The following is a 6,221-nucleotide window of genomic DNA, read 5'->3' on the forward strand; positions in this document are numbered from 1 at the left end:
TTATTAAAAGAACATATGAGTCTATAATATAGATCATGAATGAAAAGGCAAAAGGCAAATAGAAGGAGGCAAATATATCTACATCCATATTAATCTTAGATGAAGCTTTAATGCGTAATTAGAGTTTTATCCAGGATATTCTAGAAAGATTGAATAAAAATTTGGCCCTTCCTTAAAGATTAATCTTTTCTAGCTTGTGTTTGAACTGTAAATTCTCCGAGAGTAGGGATTGAATTTATATTTTATTTTACATTGATCTATTATTCAACAGGGAGCTGGATATCTAAGTAGAAGAGAAAAGGGGGGCAACCCCTTTTTTTGAGTGACTTATCTGTTTCTAAAAAGAAGAAAAAGATGCTGGTATTGAATTAGGCTGGGTACTCCCATTCTGTTAATATGCCATCACCACTCTAGGATATGAAGAGTGAGAATTTTCTTCTGAGATTATGGCCTCTTGATTCTCATTTTCTCTCTGGCTTCTTCAATACTATCTCTTTTCCAGGCAAACTAATACATGAACAATCTAATCAATGTGCTGCATGACTAAAGTGTAACTGCAAATGTTAGCTCCCGGGGGAAAAAAGATTGAGAGCAAGAGAGAGTATGTGGTGTATGAGAGAGAGAGAGATTGAGAGAGAGAGAGAGAGAGAGATGATTCATCAATCATGTTTTGGGTGGAGAGGTGAATAAATACATATTTAACCTTTAAACACAAGCACTTTGGTATTTGAATCAGTTGAGGAATGGAAATCTTTCCAAAACATGACATGCTCGTCTCTACTTTCTTGGGCCAATGATACTCATTTCCAAACTTTCTCTTACCCATGAAACGTATTCATTCATTCATTTGATCATCTATCCAGCAAATATTAATTTGGCATCTCCTGTATGCCAAGCACTGTACTCAGCCCTGGGGATATAAAGATACAAAAAACGTAGCCCCTGCCTTCTCCTGCACCTTCAGCATAATAGATGTGGCTGTAGATAGATATACTGTTGGGTGAGACTAAGAGGGAGTTGATTATAGCATGGCTCACATGGCCTTGCATAAGAAAGTCAATGAAGTCAGCTTTTGTTTTGGTCATTTTTTCTCTACTCATAATGAATAACTCAATAAAATATGTCCAGTTGTATGACCATCTAGGCAATGTGATATGACAGTTTGTCTACAAATTAAAGAAATACACCAAAGACAGAAGCAACTTTTCTAAAAGTATTCTCACAAGGGAAAGAGACTTTTCTTTTTGTGTGTGTGGTTAAAGGGTCACCTTGGGTGGGCCAACTGAATGGACTTTGGAGGGAACATGTTGGGAGCTGGGCTCAGTTAAGTCAACTCATTCAAAGTCAAGACTCTGTACCTTTGGGCCCAGGGATGTATAAATTAGCTTATGTTTCTGAAGTCCCCTACTTAGCATGTCTCTAACTTGATATCCTTAGAGAAGAGGAGTATATGGCTGGATCTAGAGTTGAACCACCCCATGAGACTGACTACCATTAAACCAAGTTGCAGGAGACTGATATACAAACCAGAGCTCTAATATGTAAATCTATAATGAAAAATTTAAGTTTTGTTTTTTTCACAAGTTAATAAATTCTATCTGGGTAAGAAGTTCCAGCAGAAGCCCTGGTGTAACCAGAAGGCTGCTGATGGATAGGGAACCAGAGAGGGAGGAGGTGGCTGGATGATTTTAATATCTACTAGCTTCAGTTTCTATAGCTAAATGCAGCAACCTCTAGCCCAGAGACCACCTGCTGCAAGGTCTGGTAAGCTATGTTCATGGGCCAAGATACCTTTTCTGCCTTGATAGTGCTGAGTAGACACTGCCAATTTTGATCCTGACCCTCTTTTTTGATTCCGTGTTTCCAGAATCAACCCTCTTTGTGTGGATACATTTCCTTTGGCTATTGCCAACCCTAGTATAACTGAGTTTTTCTTCCTGTTTGGAAATCGACCTTTGAAAAAGCCTGATGTATTAATTTCATTTGTCAAGATCTTAAGAGTTATTTTGGTAGCATTTTCCTGTAGTCTATGTTCTTGGTATCCCATGTCTTGTTAGCTCAGTAAGACAGCTTGTCATCTGATAACAAAGCAGCTTTGCACCTCATTTAAATCTATAATTCTGAAATAATCTACTTCTGAAAACGTGTTTGAGGTCCCCCAGAATGACTGAAGTAGCTGGAAAAACAGCTTACCTATCTTTTAAAAAACTTTGAGGGTTCATAGTAAATGTGCAATGACTGGGGGTTCCAGGGTATTAAAATCTTCCAATTTTATGAGAACTTTCTGTTTTACCAGAAGCATTAAATCTACATACTTTTCATCTTTGACAGCTTGGCACCATGGATTCACTGGCCCCTGCAAGGGTAGAAGTAGACCAATAAAACCAAAAAGAACCAGTTTGAGTGTCATTATAAAACTCTCCAGGAGATAAAATATGCTCAGAAATGAATATTCTGTAGCATTCACAAAAAATACTCTGTAATCATAATTTGAAGACCTTCCTAAAGGTGAACTAGCTTTCTAAGGTCATATATATGTGGAACATCAACACCATATACCAGAAGAATGCAGAGCTCAGGAAATTGGCAGTGCCATCTTTTAAAACAAGTAATTTACTCAGCCATAACTCCTCTACCATGAAATTCACTCTTTTGAATTGTACAATTCAGTGGTTTTTATTATATTCACAGGGTTCCATAATCATCATCACTGTCTAATTTTAGAGCATTTTCATCACCCCACAAAAGAACTCTGTATCCACTAGCAGTCACTCCCCATTCTCCCTTCCCCTAGTCCCTGGCAACCACTAATCTACTTTCTGTCTATGGATTTGCTTGTTGTGGACATTTTATATAAATGAAATCTTATAATATGTGCCTTTTGTGCCTGGTTTTTTTAAAGTTAGCATGATGTTTTCATGGTTCATCCAATGTTGTAGCATGTATCAATACTTCATTCCTTTTTGTGGCTGAATAATATGTCACTGAATGGATATACCACATTTTGTTTATCCATACTTCACTAGATGGACGTTTAGATTGTTTCCACCTTTTGGCTATTGCCAAGAATGCTGCTCTGAACAATTGTGTATGTGTTTCTGTGTGGACTTATGTTTTTATTTCTCTCAGGTACATACCTGGGAGTGGAATTACTAGATCAAATGTCACCTCTCTGTTTAATCTTTTGAAGAATGCCAATCTGTTTTCCAAAGGGATTGTACCACTTTGCATTCCCACCAGCATGAATGAGGGTTTCAATTTCCCCGTATCATTACCAACATTTGCTGTTTTTCTTTGAAAAACAAAACAAACACACAAACTTATAGCCCTCTTGGTGGCTATGCCATGTTATCTTTTGCCTTCTTAATCACATTAAGTAGAGGAGAACTGCAGTGGATGCAGTTGGCACCCTACCTAGATCTCCTTTTTCCCCCTCCCAAACTTATCCCCTTAGCTGTTGGCAAATCACTGGTGCTACCTTCTCTGGAGATTTGTCCCTGAAAACCTCAGACAATGAATGACCAACAAGGGGATACAAAAGGCAGCCCCCATATGTCAAGGTGGGGCTCATTCTGTGGTACCATACTGTTCCAGAGCTTCCCCTTGAGACGAGGTCGAAACTAGTCTCTAGCTGAGACCACATCCTTGCTTAACTCCTCTGACTTCCTGCTCAATTCTGCCTTCCTCCTTCCCCTTCTTCCAAGAGCACTTCCCCAACAAATCACTTACACAAAAATTCCTTCTTGTTTCTGGCTCTGCTTCCTAAGGTGGGAGCTTTAAGCTATTTAAATAAATTCATGATCAGCATATTCTTTTTTTTTTTTTACACAAAGACAATTATTTAAGACCTTTATTAACAGGTGCTTGCAGTTTGTTGACTTTTTTGAAAAAATCAAGTTGTAAACTTTTATTACAAATTAAAAATGAAGTTCTTAAAAATCTCAACTTGACCAGATATGAAACAATTTAAAAACCTTTAAAGGCGTATTGAGAAAAACCAGGCTTTTTTGAAAAACACGTTTGTTATTACCAAAAAGAGACATCTTTAAGTAAAAATAATAAAAACCCCATGCTGCATAGATAATGCAGATAGTTCTATTTATCTGGTCAACGGGCAAAAGCAAGCACTTAAGGTCTTCAGCTCCAATCTTTTGTTCATTTCTCATTGCTGGAATTTCTTATTTCTTCTTGTTGGATGAATAAACCGGATGATGGTAGAGATGGTAAGCCGGCATTTACTCAGCCCCGCCCTGCTCAGCCTCACGAGCAGACGAATTCTCAGCTGGTGGATCGGCTGCTTTTGTCTCTTTGCTATCTTGTGGTTTAGAGTTTTCTGGGCGTCTGCGTCGGTAATTGAAGTTGCAACGGTACCGATGTTGAGGTGGCTGCTGACCTGGGGTCTCATCTCCTTGATTTTCTTTATCCTCTTCATTGCCGTCCTCTCTAGGCTGTCTTTGGCGAGGAGGGCCCCTGCGGAATCGTGGTCTATACCCCCCATACATATTCTGCCTCACTGGTCTACCTTGCTCTCCTGCACCCTGGTTGTCAGCACCCTCCATCACTTCTCCATGCACAGGAGGGTTGGAATATTGTGGTCGACGCCCATAGGGTCTCCGCATGTAGTAAGGTGGGAACCTTTGCCTGCAGTAGGGCCGGCATTGTTGGGCATGGCCTTCGGGAGCACTCTCTGACCCCCTTGTTCTTTTCCCCACTCTCACTATTCTGGTAATTTTGCTGGTGATTGCCTGGAGGACCCCTACGATGTGGATAGCGTCTATAATGGTTACTGTCTGCTGCATATTTACTGCCTTGAACTGGAATGCCACCAGGACCTGTAACATTTGCTGCCTCCACACCCTTTTCTCCTTCAACATCAAACTCCACAGTCTCTCCATCTCCTACACTGCATCAATGTGATGCAAATTGGCAACAGGGCCACTACTTCATCATAAATGCAGGGTAACCTTCTACACTGAGGGGACATCACTCTGGTTCCATGGTATGTCCATGCTTTGGTTATTGGACTCCCAGGTACCGGTGGGGCAGGTCTGACAGCTGCTCAGTCAGCATGGTTCCTTAGTGCTAGGCTGGCGGCAACACTTCCTCAAAGCACATTCCAGCAGGTCCCCTTACTAGCGTGTCATGAGATAAGACTCTTCCATTGCTTGGTGGATAGCTCTGCTGGCTTGTTTGCAGGTGCTGGCCTCCCTTGCTGTTAAAGAAATTGCACAAGGAAGTCCTCACCATTTTAAAGAAACCTTCCTTTTTTTCCTCTCTCCTCCCTTCAAGCTTGGCCCAGAGAGATGGGAGATAGGTCTGATGAATTTGTCACTGCTCCATGACACCGATTTAGGCTGTATATAGCTTTACATAGCTGGAGTGGAAACAGGAGGTAGGATTTTCTCAGTTCAGGCCTGGAGGCTCAGGGACTCTTGGTTTGTCCCTCTCCTCTATCTAGGGACAGTCATTTAAATCTCAGCATGGACCTGCACAGAATGCTGTGAAAAACAAGCTGCTTTTGCCACTCCTTGGTTTAAGAGTCAAAGATCTCAAGCGACACTCTTGAAAAGGATTCCCTGGTAAGATGCCCAGGGAATGTAGCATCTGGATGATTGCCACAGCTTGCAGGGTAATATAAAGCTGTGCTCTTGGGGTGTGTGCCTTGGGGCCCATGTGAAGGGCCTGGCTATCGGGGTCCTGGTGTTTCAAAAGCACTCAGGGTAGATAAACAGTAACTGTGTGATCTCCATTGTTGCATCAAGGAATTCATTTGAGAAAACTCAGCAGGAATAGAGTTGGCTGAGGACGGAATTTTTGAAACCCTTTTCTTGTTTTCACTTAGCAAAGTCCCAGTTGCAGCAATAGTTTCTGTCATTTGCACTTGAGCTTGGGAGGAGTAGAAGACACTTTGCTAACATTCCAAAAGCCTTAGACAGTGTTGGTGAGGGAGAGACGATGAGGGGCTATGTGGCGTTCATTTCTTGCAAAAATGAAATCATAAGAGAGACATATAGAAAGGGCCCTGTGAGAAGAACGCAGAGGAGATTCTACATAAGTCATTTCTGCAGCTGGTACAGCTCGGTGCAGAGGAATGTCACTTCTCAGAAGGCCCTCACGCTATAGTTGGGGGTACAAGTTCTAGGGGAGAGAATCCGCAGCCTTCCCAAATGTCTTCTCCTCCTCTTCCTTTGGTTTTTAGGTATCTGTTTATCTCCAAGACT

The 6,221-nt window shown here is 41.2% G+C and overlaps 1 pseudogene across 1 annotated transcript; it reads right to left on the minus strand.

The window, feature by feature from the left end:
- Nucleotides 1-3,834: 3,834 nt before the first annotated feature.
- On the minus strand, nucleotides 3,835-4,901 carry LOC116536749 (annotated as a pseudogene). The gene has a single exon (XR_004262780.1). The product of XR_004262780.1 is annotated as a Y-box-binding protein 1 pseudogene (transcript).
- Between the last annotated feature and the right edge of the window lie 1,320 nt (nucleotides 4,902-6,221).

The sequence above is a fragment of the Sapajus apella genome, unplaced genomic scaffold (genome assembly GCF_009761245.1).
Source record: "Sapajus apella isolate SASKATOON/1434 unplaced genomic scaffold, GSC_monkey_1.0 scaffold103, whole genome shotgun sequence".
In the NCBI taxonomy this organism is placed as follows: domain Eukaryota; kingdom Metazoa; phylum Chordata; class Mammalia; order Primates; family Cebidae; genus Sapajus; species Sapajus apella.